The following is a 14,263-nucleotide window of genomic DNA, read 5'->3' as shown; positions in this document are numbered from 1 at the left end:
GCCACCTATACCAACCGCTTCAGCAGGGACACCCAGAGCAGGGGGTCCAGGCCTACGGACAGGCAGCTTCTGAAGGTCTCCAAAGAGGAGATCCCAAAGCCTCTGGTCAGCCTGTGCCAGTGCTCAGGCACCCACACACTAATTAGGGCTCCTGGAGTTCATCCATTCTTCTGCCAACGACAGGTAGAAATTCAGGATTTTGGGGTGTCTTTAGGTAAAAATGACCCATACTAATCTACATGGAGACAGACACCCCACAGGCACTTGCCTGGCCCAAAGTGGTCATTGCACTGCAAGTCAGATTCTTGAACACATGACAATGCCCATAGAGCTTCTTATTGATGTGGTGCTGGAACACCAAGACAGCAAATTGAATTTAGTCTCTTAATAAAGTTTATTTTAGACTTGCTTTAGTCATAGACCTGAGAGTCTAGGAGACCATAATCCTGTTATACTCTTGAGCTCCTGAAAAGAGAGAGGTGAGCCTCCAAATATCATGGGAAAGAAATGGGTGACTTGGGACTGTGCCTTGCTCACAAGGAATGCTGGAGATCATGCTCCCTTTGAGGAAGTGAGCAGGGATCTCAGAGGTGCCATCTCTCCAGCCTTTGAGTACTCCTGGGCTAAAGAATGGGGACTGTAAAGATGTGGAATTAACCGTTGAAAATGACACTGTATTTTTATATATCTGTAACAAGCTCTCTTTTCCAAAAAATTTTATGAGAAGCAAAGGATATTCTGCAAAATCCACGCCGTGACTATCGGGGCTTGAAGACACATTGCTCTAAGCTGCTGAAAAAGGATCAAAGCCCTCAGCAATGGATTTATCAAAATGCTTGAGTGAACTCTTCTGAATGTGAAGCGGAATTGGTATCCTTGATAATAAGGATTCTTACCATGTTAAATAATAATGTAGGATTTTTAAGCAAATAAACTCCTGAGGCCTGCTACTGTCACTGTACTTTTCATCTGAAGAAATTCTGGGGACTAAAACAGTTAAAGGTTCATTTCATTGTGTACTTCCGAAGGAAAAGCCATGTTAGAAAACAAGGACTGGAGCTGTGGCAGATGGTGCTATTCTGGAGAAGAAATTAGTGTTTAATAAAGATTGTAATAGCATGAACCAGATGTTCATCTCACATTTTATCTTTGAAAAGATCTGGGAGAATGCCAGAGAGATACATATGTGCATCACAGATCTTGAAAAAGTACACAACTGGATCCCCTGGGACTCGTTAAGGGAGGAGTCACTTTTTGGGAGCCATCAAACTCAACTGCAGAGAGCAATGAAGCTGTGACTAAACATCTCCTCGGAACTCCCCTTCACTTTTCACATGGCCAGAACACTGCTCCAGCAGAACAAGGATGGCAGCAACCCATATTTCCAATGAAAACGGTGACCCTACTTGGCTCACACCAAGTAGGAATCTTCTGGAAAATAATAGATGACTCAGTATGGAAAGCTTGTAATGAGATGCTGCTCTCATCAGGCTTTGCCTAGCCGCGTGGTGCCATTCCTCAGCCCAGTGTGAGCCCTGCACACACTCATGAGGTGATGTTTAGGTGTGGCTGCCTGCAGGGGCACAGCTGTGCCAGTACTGCTCAGGTACCAGTCTGGCCTCTGGTCTCCCAGGGCTGGCTGCTCTAAAAGGGACTTGACTGCATGATGGAAAGAGATCACATCACAGTGAACTTCAGCAGGCATAGGATGTGGTCTCTTAATTTTTAGGGGGAGGCTCATTCCCAAAAGATCGTGTGCAGTAAGTACTGATGCTGGCAGCAGTGTTACTGCAATCAGAACAGGTACCTACTGCAGGATTTGTTACCATCTCCTGCGTTTTGGTAGAAACCACATATCTATGTATCTACAGAACCTCTGAGCTCCTAATACCCTCCCTTAGTACCCAAAGGCACTCAATACAAAGGATGCTCACACTATGTGAAGCACATTAGAAGAGTGCATATCTTACTATAAGCCCATGGTGAACGTAATTGCCAGGATCTTTCCCTGTGTACGGCACGTGTACTTCAGAGTACTGCTAGGAGACTCAGTGCCAGAGCCATTTCTGCTGTCAGAGCTCAAGGTGGGGTATCAGAGAAACCTGTTCTGTATAAACACAAAAATGGCATTAATTAATGGGATTTTAATAAAGAGGACCAGCTAGCTATGCAGACATAAACTGCTTTAGAACTGATTTACATCAATTTACTTGCTATTAGTCAGTTGTAAATCAATTAAATGCATCCACACGGAGGATCTGACTGGTACAAAAGGCAAGGCCGATTTGTAGACTGCCTGTACTCACACTCCAAGGTCTCCTCCTCACAGTGGGGTGAGGCTCTGTCCTGTAAACAGCACTCTTATCTTTTCCACCGTACTGTTTTCTTGAGGCTCAGATGCAAAATTGAACTACTACCATACAGCTGCGTAGTAAGTGCTTTAGCTTTAAAAATCTCCCACCAGATTCATGTTGAACTGCCTTACCTTGCAATTACAGCAGGCGAGGAGCGCACAGAGATGATTATGAACATCTACGGAACTCAGCTGACGCGAGGTTAGATATTTAACTCCATTTTCTACTGGAGTGGAATAAAGGTTATTCCACTGACGGCATCTTTTGTATATGCAAAAGTGTAGGAGAACTCATTAAGGACTTTGTTCTCCTCTGAAATTCTTAGGAGTCACATCAAAACCTCTGGGCTGCTACAAGTGTCCTTCAAGAGCTGGAAGTTAATGATTTTAAAATGTTCATTACAGAAAATAAGAAAGAAGGAAACATTGTAAATGTCATCCTATCACATTGGTGAAGAATTTGGAAGGGAAATAAAGATTTTCTTTTTCAACATGAAGATATTTGTGTGGTTTTCCATCTTTCCTGTGCTACTACGGAAGCACTGCAGCTTGTACTTTCAAAATAATTGTACTTCTGTAAAGAATTTCTGAAGAATATGAGCAAAACCAGCTGAGATTTCTGACGTGAGGGCCACATCAGCCAGCACCAGCAGGCAGAGCCCTCCAGCACAGCAAACCAGCGTGGGCTCATTGCTGACCAAGACACAGTCAGCTCTGCACCTAGAAGTCAGCAATGTCACCTACCTAAACCCTCTGCATCTGTTCATGGGACAGCTAGGCAGAGAACTTGGTGGGACAAAAGAACAATTTCCCTCGTGCTGTTGTAGCTTTTCAAGCAATGCCTGAGCAGATAATTGCAATAGCAGGGTGTTCATAATTTTCTTGGCCACACAAGACTGCTTCCATTTCCTTTGTCCCGGGTTCTGACCCGACAAGCTCCAATGCTATCCAGGGTCCATTGCACATTAAGAGGCTGGCATGGCCGGATCTTGTAAGCATGCATGGGCAATCGCTCCAGAGCAATCCCAGTGGCACACACATGGAAATGCTTAAGGGAGTTCTGTTGCTCATATGGGTTATCACTTAAAAACAGGGCCTTCATAATAATGTTTATGACTGCGCTTACTGCCCCACATGAAAAAAAAGAGGGGAAGGAAGAAAGCACCCACCACCTTGGCCAAAGTGCAGGAGATGATCCTCACTGCAGTGCACATTACTCTTTTTTCTCCCCACTGCTCGCACCCTTCTCCCTCCCTCCTATCCTCCCATTTCCTTCCGCTGCTACAAAGCCCTTCAAAGATCAAAGTCATCATTGACCATGAGTTTGCACAATGTTTCTGCTTTGACACTGGCTGGGAGCCAGCTGGCATGTGTTAAAAACCATCATCAGAATCTGTTTAATTACTGTTCCCAATGCAGTATTTTAACAAAACACTGGAACGGACACAGTTCCAGCAAGCTGATGCCCAGTGATCGGACACTGCAGAAGTGCAGATATGACTTTGATGTTGGCTGTTAATTCTTTTTTTTTTATTTCATATTGCTAATCCACTATTTGGCCTGCTTTAAAAGATGCCTTTGCAAATGCAGTAAAAACATGTCTCTGAGATCTTCCCCAGTTTAGTATGAATATTTTAATATGAGAGACCTCATGGAGATTTGTATTGAAGGTACTCTACTCAAAAAGGATGCTCCTTCCGAGGACTCCCTGCATCTGTGGCCTGCTGCTGGAGAGGGGCACTTTCCCAGCCAGCCCTGGAGAAGAGAATTAGCAGAGCTGATGATATAAACCCATTGCTGCTGCTTCTAGGCCTTTCTAAATTTTGATATATCATCTAACTTCTGGTCTTGTCAAAACCTTCGGGTATCTCATACCTCTGGATTATTCTCTAAACCATAACTATGTGTTCATGCTGTCTCTGGAGAGTACACTCAGCACAAACTAGGCCATGTACCCCAGGTATCCAGCAGCCCTCTTCATTGAAGACCTCGTGCCCTGCAGCTTTCTGATGTTGGTACACACTTCCCTGCTACCACCAGTCTTAACCAGTCCTAAAGTTAACTCCACTACCGCAAGACAACAACCAAAGCTCCCTCTAATTGTGTGTGACAGGACACCTGTGGGTCATTCCACATTTTCTGTCTAAGACTTTGCACTTCCATTGACTGTCCACATGCATCTGTGGTCACATTCACTTGACTGGATAAGGATAGATAAAAAAAAAATCTACCTGGGTGTATCATCTATGTTATTGCCCAGAATTATACCACAGAATTGACAACCACAGCTCTTCAACCAAGTGCATTCAAAATGTGAATAGGTGGAGACTACATGGAGCAGGAAAAATTCTGACGTGCCTCAGTGTGCAACAGAAAGGCAACAGCCTTGTGTGCCATTCAAGCCAGATGTGACGTCCATGAGGCCACAGCACCATCCATTGAGAGACATAATCAGGGCACTCTGTGGCCAACGGATGAGTTGTCCTTGTTTTGAGGAGTGAGACCGTGTCATCATGACCACTTTGACCATGGCCATGTACCTTTAATCTCTGTGGCACTTAGGGCTGTGAAGTGCAGGCATACTGGGTGGATGGGGATGACAATGCAAGTCCTGCAGCCCTGCCCATTACTGCCTGGCAGATGTGTCCTGCAAGTCAGGGATCCACTCCCATCATTCCACAGAGGATGGCCTCTGGTATCTTTAGTAACTGTGAATAATCCATTTGAGCTCCTGCCACCAGTTCCAAAGTGTGATCAGCACACAATGATGCCAAGGACATAGCCTGAACCCTCTCCCACTGTGAGTGGCTGGGTTTGTCACTGTCAAAACCAGCTACTCAAACAATAGTGACAGGAAAAAGCCAGGATGTAGGGGACACTCGAGAGGACATTGCCCTTCACACAGATCCTGGGACAGGAATGCAGTCTCCCACCAGATCACAGGACAGTGTTGCACATAGGCCATGTGTTAGAAATGTATTCTTCTGGTCAAGGGAAGGGGATATATAACACTGCTTAATGTCAGCTCATATGAAAAACATGTCCTCTTGTCTTGCTTCCCATGCCACACCACACAGCCTGACATGGGCTTCAGTCCCATGATCACCAAGTGTCTTGCCACAAGAGAAAGAAGGGGAGATTTTCTTCAAGGCCTCCATGACACTGGGCTGGACGCTACTCAGCGTATAGTGTCCCCAGCAGGACGCAGGACATGCAGTGGCCAGGTCACATGGTGCTGTGTCCTGCGACAAGGTTGTGTTTGCAATCCTTGCTTACAACTCTCCTACTGCTCTGTCTTGTGAGATCTCCAGCATTGCAATGGTGTTTTGAGATAGGAAGTCCTCACATGATGCTGTTGCATTGGTGTTTAACTGTTCTGCTTACAAGCCTGGTTTGACCTAAGACAAGAGTTGGGAATGGAGTGGAGGAAAGGGAGACAGGCTGGGCAGGAAGCAGAGTCCAGTGAACTTTCACAAACCTTAAACAACTGAGCTTGGCTAGGATTCAGTGCATAAGATGGACCAAGGTTCAGGGTGATTTATTTTATCTGGAATGGTTTCACATCCCTGGATGTAATGTGTGGGGTTGGCTCCCTCCTCTACAGAAAGTAAGCCTTCTGACTCAGGCTTTCAAAGTGATCATTCATTTATCTATAGTGCAGCATTTGCCTTCTCTGCATTCACAAATTTGGAACTAATTCCCTGTACGACATAGCATTTAATGAGTTTGTCTCTTGAGTTCTGCAAAGCATTTAAAATCCTTTTGATGGCATTTTCTCTTTAGTAATTAATGTCTTATCAGTGAATTTTGCAGAGAACAATGGCCTGATTCTCCTCCGATGCCATTTTACATCTCCATAGCTTCACTGACTGCAAATGAATTACCCCTATTTTGCATAGTGTGAGAGGAGAATTAAGACCTTAAGCCTACCACTATTTAATCACATGCTTTGAACTCATTTTCTCTCATTCAGAATTTGTCCTTTGCTTGCAGCACCTCATAATTCCCATTTTACTATCACTAGGAAGCTGGTCATTATTGAGAATGTCTGTGTACTATCCTTTGATTTCTGAAACCCCAACTGAGGAGTGCTCCAGCCTCCCATGGGAGCTGATCAGGGGAGGCCCTCATCCTATGGTCTGATGGTTGTAGGCGGTGGCTCTTCCCCTCACCTGGTGCCTGACTGCTCTATGAGCACTGAAGGACATTTGTGATTATTTCACTTCATCCATATTAAGTAACCTCTTCTAGATATTCGATGGTTTTCCAGTTACGTGCACACACACAAAAAAGAAAAACCAGAAACATGGAAAAGAATTTTCACTAACATAAAAAGTCCAGCTGCATTTTCTCTTAGAAACAGCCAGACTCTCCTGGTACTGCAGACTAATTTGTTTTGATGCTCACAGGATGTATATCCTGAGATTGGAACAATCATGCTGAAACAAGCATGACCTGGACACATCTTTATTTTGTTTTTTTGGCTCTCGATTCTGTTTCATCAAGAGAAGTTAAAACAACAGCAACAGACAGAGAAATGCAAAAAAGCCCGCAAAACAGCAAACAGCTGTGATGAAGGTTGACATAGATGCCTGCTTCCAACTGGAATATGTTTATGCTGTACATACATACACACTTATTCATTTATATGTGAACTGTAAAGCAGGTAGCAGAAACCGCATTAAGATTCTTTTCTCAATTACATACAAATCTGGGCTAATTTTAACATGTTTGGTATATGATGTGGGAAGGTTGTGCAGCATCTGTTTACTCACAAAAGTTAGGAGGTAAAAAGTGGTGTTAGTTAATGCCAATGACCTTTACTCATCTAAGTAAGGATTTACAGGGAGAGACAGTAGAAATATGCTATACAAACTGTGACATGTCACATGTTATGTTTTAAGAGAAGCATTAAAAAAACCTTTGCTATAAGAACTACAAAGCAAAATGCTCAGAATGGAGAAACATCTGAATCAAGGTTGTCCTTGCAGCTAATGCCTTCTGATACCATCTGTAATTACAGTTTTCTTTGTCATAGCTTTCAACTTCTGCATCAAAAAACTGCATGGATCTTCCTGGCAGCATCACCTCTTGCAGCACAGACCATTATTTATGTTCACCAGCCCATGCAGAGTGCTGAGACATCTCCCTGTAGCTATTTGCAGACAGTAGAGTAACATGGATCCTTACAATCAGTGATGTCATTTTCAGGTCTGAATGAGAATTCAGCTGCCTCACGACAGACAGTTTCTACCTGGTCTTTGGTAGGGTCATCTCCATCCCCCTCTTCTCCTGGGTGCTCCTGGACACTCTGGACACCATCCACATGCTCTGCCTCCTCTGCCTGGCGCCATCCTCTTCCAGCCCAGCCCCTTGGTGCAGGCACCCTCTTGTGCTAACACCTTCCTCTGCTCTCGATCTCCTGTTTCCACCACGCTGCTCCCTTCCCTCCTCAATCTATCTCTCATAACCACCATCCCTCTCTGTCTTCCTCTGTGAGTAAACTCAGTTCCCTTTTCATCTCATTGGTGCACAGGCACACACAGCAGACCTTGTCTCTCCTGTGCTGGGAGGAAGTCTACAGCAAGCTCTTTTATTTGGAGACCAACCACAGAGACATTTCTGCGGTTCTCAGCCAGAATGTGGCCAGCAGAGACGGGATTTTTAGACGTCTGAATTCAACAAGTCTCTACCAAGCATGTACAAACTGCAAAGACATTTTCTCTTACACGTGGTCCAGACTGGGGAATAATTTCCCAAATGTGTTGAAAAGCAAATTTCTCTTGTTTGGTTGGCTCCTTCTGCCAAAATTTTGCTCTTTGCTTCCGTGAATGGAGGTAAAACGTCTCCTCAAAGACATGCTTGAAAGACTTAAGCTTAACATAGACAAAATAACATACTTTCTCCTAAGCTTGCTCTTGGATACAGATGCACTATTCTAGATAAAACTTTCAAAACAAAAATAAAACAAAACAAAAGAAATCAGCTGGAGGCTGATACCCAGCATAGGAAATTTCAGTTTGATGCATTATACTTTGGCAAATGTATAAGAAACTGACAACAAGATATAATAACGAAAAAGTGTTGGGCAATCTCTGCAGCTATAATTCATAACTCCTACACATTTTAAGATAATGGAAATTACTCATGCTCATCAGGAGTTAAATAGATGCCTCTGTTATTACTTGGATTATTCAGTTAGCAATGGCAGCCAAATGTATGTCTAACTGACTTTCATTAACTTCAGCAATATACCTGGCAGAATTTAAATGTACTCCAATTCAACCCTTCTATATTTTTCTCCTGATGTACCACATACAAACCTTAACCATGATATGATCTTCTGGGATAATAAACTAAATCAACAATGCATTTCATTTGCAGGGATTGTCATGTAGGAGATGCTTCCAAGTATGCAAATTTCTCAAGGAAATATTGAGCCATGGCTCTAAATGGAAGAGAGATAAAGAATTATCTCTTCAATTTTAAAGGTACTTTTTGTGCTAATAAAATAGAAAGCATAATAGCCTTGGCTAGAATGGCAGAATGGCGAATTTTAACCTTTTCAGGAGGCCAGCACAGACTGACACTGAAGTCTTTACAGCAGTGAACATCCAGACCCAAGGTTAGGAAATTAACATCTTGTGTCAAAGACTCCTGCTTTGCGGACACCCTCATTGTCAGTATTGCACCAGTTGCTTTGCTCTTGTTGTTTGGTAGGCATCCCTCCTCCATAGCAGCCAGCACTTGAGGCACGTGTTTTCTGTTTTTAAACAGAAAATTCAGAAAATTCACAGCATCTGTCTGTGAACATCATGGACTTAGACATATTCCAGGAGTGCAGCCAAATCTAAGTATTAAAACCTGACCAGGTCACCTTTGAATCAGGATGAATGGCTAGTTCGGGTGCCACCCTCTACAGGGGTGTCAGAACATCCTGAATGTAAATCTTCCAGAAAACCCGTTAATATCCTCCCCATCACAAAGGAGATAATATCCTGCCTGCCTCACCTTTGCCTTCCCAGTGCTGGTCTTCCTGCAGCAAAACCCCAACACCTGTGTTCATCTGTGCATCTCTTTGTACCCACTACCACTAGTCCCAAAACAATGAACACAAACCAGGCTGCTCTTGGCTTGCTTCTACTCTACCCATCATCTCCTACAAGATTGTTGCTTGTGCTCTGATGAGAATGCCAGCATTTTTCTACCTTCTGTTTTATTTTCTTATTGGAGGGAAGGAACTCCTGGCCTTCACCATTCTCTTCCATTCTTAACACTCTTGTTTTGCACAAAAAATGAAACAAAAAAGTTAGGCTTGTTGAAAGTTTTTGGTTGCTGCATGGCTCAGTTGCAGGCCATGTTCATACCTTCTACAGTGTTTGTACAAAACGCAGCACGCAGTCCTTGCACACAGCCCCTGCCCACCCACAGCAGACACAACAAGTGCTGGATACTCAGCAGTGGCCTTAGTTCCTACCATGCTATCGGGGAGGGCCCGGTTCCATGCATACACATTTTGTATTTTGTATCTCACCAAAATAAATAGAATAAGAAATAAATACCCAGCATCTGTCTGTGATTCAGAAGCTGCACAACAGAAAAGCCTTTGAATCAAAGAGAAACAAAGATGTCCCCAGGCAGTTTGAAGATGCTTAGAAGAGGTACCCTTGGAACAAGAGCCTGTTGGAGAAGGTTGCCTGTTTGTACATTTCAGTGTTAAGCGCTGATGCAGAAAAGAACATTCAATGGCATGAAAAAACTATTGCCACCTCTCCTGAGATTCAAAAGACTGCTCTTTAAATGGACCCACAAACAACAGTCCCACTCTACCACATCCCTGAATTCAGGTTATAATATGGAAATCAACATGACTGTACTTGCAAATATTTGGTGAGATATTTTCATAGAAGAGTTGGGCGGTTTTATTGTTGTAAAATTAGAAGCATAAAATTTGGTATTTTGGGGATGTATTAATCTCACACTGGCCTGTCCCACTGATGAATTTCAACAATTTCATTTCAGATTGCTGCAGGCATAGGATCAAACAGGTTCAGCATCACCCGCTCTGTTTTATATGTCTCATTTATTCCTTTTCACAGGTTTGGCTCCCTCTTTGAATAAGTTACTTGGGAACATTTGTCACCTCTTCTGACCTTTGAACATGATGCCAAGACTGTCCCAGCCCAGAAACAAATCATTCATACCATACAGGCTGGCTCCAGCCAATATCACCTCACCCTCTCCTCACCACAGTGCGGGGTTTTCACCTCACTGGGCCAAGCTTTGTTTACTGGCCAAATGTTAACAAGAAACTGCACTATGAGGAACTCTCCTCCACAGGCAGCTCTCTCACCTTACCTCTAGTAGTGGGGCACGTCCTGGAGGACACAGTCATGCAGAAATGGAGGCTCGGGAAACGCTTGGGAACTTGTTAACCACACTTCTTCCTACCCATGACTTGGTAGCCATAGCTTGAGGTCTTCCCAAGATTTTTCTAGACTGCTTTTTGCACAGCTCCCACCTCTTTCCAGCCACAACTCTTACCTAAAACGCCAGTAAGCCGAGGGTACATCCCACTAAAAGTGTCCTGCAAAGCGTTTTCTGTGCTCCACAGCACTGCTGGGCTTAGAAACACTTGTGTTTGTGTGAAGTTGCTCTGTGCTCTGACCAGCCAGTGCACATGGGCCGGAGCCAGGAAGGCAGGCCACACACCCAGGAGATGAACTTCCCCCTAGAAGAGACCCTGAGCCAGATTTTCATGTTTCATAGATTATAGCTGGCTTATAGCGTAGGCTTTTCGGTGGTTTATAACCACATTGTTCATGCTAGGTCCTTCCATTAGATGACATTTCATTAAAATTACCGTTTGGTTAATCATAGAACATCCCAAGCTGGAAAAGACCCACAAGGATCACTGAGTCCAGCTCCCAGCTCCACAGAGGATCACCCCAAATTCCAACCCAGTGTCTGAGCGCTGCCCAAACGCTCCCTGAACTCCGGCATGGGGCCGTGCCCACTGCCCCGTGCAGCCCGTTCCGTGCCCGCCGCCCTCCGCTGCAGCCCCTGTCCCTGACCGCCACCCGCCCCTCCCCTGACGCAGCTCCATGCCGTTCCCTCGGGCCCTGTCGCTGTCACACGGAGCAGAGCTCAGCGCTGCCCCTCCGCTCCCTGTGAGGAGCTGCAGCCGCCATCGGGCCTCCCCTCAGCTTTGGGCTGCACAAACACAGGGATCTCACTAGCTACCTTCTCACTGTAGTCCTTATTACATCATTCCTTTGGGGTCAAAAACATTTTGTTTCAGCTTCATGCTGGGCCTCCCACTTGCCTCTATCTCTACAAACACAGGGTGACAAGAGGAGCAGGTGCCATGGCCCTTGAGCTATATTATCACGGCCATTTTCTGTGGGGCTGCAGACTATGGGGAGGCAACAACTGGTCTCAATGCAACTGTTTCTTATTCCTGTGAACTACAGGGGGGTTATCCTTCCATTTTTTCCTTTCTCTTTCCCTGTTTCCCTTCCTTTCTTCCCATGTTCATTTCTATGTGTCCAAACTACCTGTCCAACTTCTGGCCTTCAGCCCTGCTCCTTCTAGTATCGGTACATGGGCCCAGCACTGTGCATGGCATCACAGGATATTCCCCTGCACTTGAGGCTGTGTTCGGGTCTTTGCAGGTGTTGCAAGCCTCCTCTCCGAGTCTTTCATTGGCACACCTATGTGGACCCTCGCTGTCCATACAGAGCCTATTTGGCACTGCTGTCTTTGCCTGAGGAACACCTTCCTTTAGCTGACGTGGATTACATTTTGTCTTTGATGTAGTCTACTGAGTACGTAAATCCCTGATAATCACGGATTGTAACAAGGAAAAAAAAATAAAGAAAAAAAAAAAAAAAGGTGAGCTAGGTTTATTTATTAAAGACACGCCTGCAAGGTCTGAAAGCTAAAAAAAATCTCTTCTGTAGTAAATCACTTACCCCTTGGTGTTTGACAAGCGTTAGGATGCTGCCTTTTATGTTACTTGTTTCAAATGCTCTGGTTTCATGCTATTAAGGAATCTGCCAGCCCAGGGAGTGCTATTTCTGGTTCCTGCTTTGACACTGGGCAAGCTGCGGCTTCTCTACATCTGCCAACCCTGCAGACAGGGTGCCTGTAGGACCCCATGAGGTCCTGCAGGCTTGGACCAACCTGAGTTTTCCTTCCTTTGCTTCCCTGTACTTCAGCTTCTCTCATCAAGTCATGCTGCAGCAGTTCCTCAGTTTGTTAGGTTGCAATCCAACCACCCGTCAAAGAAGAGAATACACAGAGCTGGTCCTAAATATTTGCAACGGCTTTTGAAGGAGAAGGAATCTATTAAACAACCTGTTTGTGCATGACGCCTGCCAGGAGCAGACCATTGAAAATCTGCTGAGATTTCAGTGGTGAATGCAGCCTAAAAATCAATGACACGGCATGTCTGGGAGGTGGGTCTGGAAATAGCATGGCCAGTGCTGCCGAGAAGTATCGTGTTCCTGGCAGTGGGAACACTCAGGGCATGGCCACCTGCCCCGTGGGGACACGAGTCCTGCTGCTCCCCAGCACACAGCCGTATCACACAGGCATGTGTGGGGTGCCTTTGTCTGGGAGAGGCTGGGAAGACAACAGAGACTGCATGTGCTTAATTAACCACATTTGGTTTTGTTCTTCTATTTTGATAGGAAAGCAACCACAGGGCCTGGAGGCAGATAGGATCTCAGCACCACTCAAAGGCCAATACAGGCAAGGCAATGGGCATGGAGAAACACCTGCACTGGGATCCCCGTGCTTACTGCTTCTTTGGGGTCCTCTGAATGGGATGGGCTTGTCTAAAAGAAGAGCGATCATTACAGTCATGGTGACCACCTCACTCAGGCTACAAACACAAGCTCTGAATTGAATCATGGGTGGCAGTTCATAACCAAGAGGCAATATATTTCACCTTCCTGTGTCCAATGACTGATGTAACATATGGACACGCTTGGCAGTGGGAACACGCTGGCATGGGCGCCTGAATCAAAAAGATGCTCCTAAGCTCTACAATACTATTATTTTCCCTACATGATAAACACCATGGGCCAGTCACAGCAAGACCTCTTGGTTTTGCTTCTGAAGTGCGCATTTTTGGTGCTGTAGATTCCTGCAATATTTGTTTTCTTTCTGGCTCCATGTAATGAGGCGCAAATCACAGCCACTCTCCCATTCCTAAAAGTTACCAGTCTCCAGAGAAAAGTCTGAAAAAAAGAGGCAGAAAACAAATCAGGCACCCCAACATGAGCTACCATTTTGGCACCCGCTCTCCATGAGCCTCATCTTTTTCGTTTCCCAACACCTGATGCTGCATTCTAGGTAGCTGGGGAGGATGTGAGAGGCAGCACGGCACGATCCGGCGGCTGAGAACACGCAGCAGAGGGAAGAATTCCCTTGGGAAAAAAAAAAAAACAACAAAAACAAAATTAAAAAACAACAACAACAACAACAACAACAACAACAACAACAACAAAACCAGCAGAGGGAGGCTTTCCAGGTCCCTACTTCTACCCGGGGCCAGCCCCCGCTCGCTGCTTATGTTTTCCACTGGGGAGGAGGACGAGAGAGGGGAGGATAGAGAGGGGCGGAGGTTTTTTGGGGGGGGAGGGAAGGGGGGTAGGAGGAGGTGGAAAGTTGCTTGAATTTGCAAGGGGCGAGAGCCGGCGGCGGAGACGCGCCGCCTCCTTCCACTGGCTGGGGGAGCTGCCAATCTGTGTTGTAATCCTGCAGGAATTTCTGCGGGGTTTAACTGGGAGCCGCGCCGCCGCTACCGCGCACTCGGGGCGGAGGGCGGGAGGGAAGGAAGGAGAGAAGCGGGCGGCCGAGAAGGAGGCGGCGGTAGCAGCAGCAGCAGCAGCAGCAGCAGCC

Source organism: Tetrao urogallus (genome assembly GCF_951394365.1).
Source record: "Tetrao urogallus genome assembly, chromosome: 3".
Taxonomy (NCBI): domain Eukaryota; kingdom Metazoa; phylum Chordata; class Aves; order Galliformes; family Phasianidae; genus Tetrao; species Tetrao urogallus.
Note: the sequence above shows the minus strand (reverse complement) of the source record.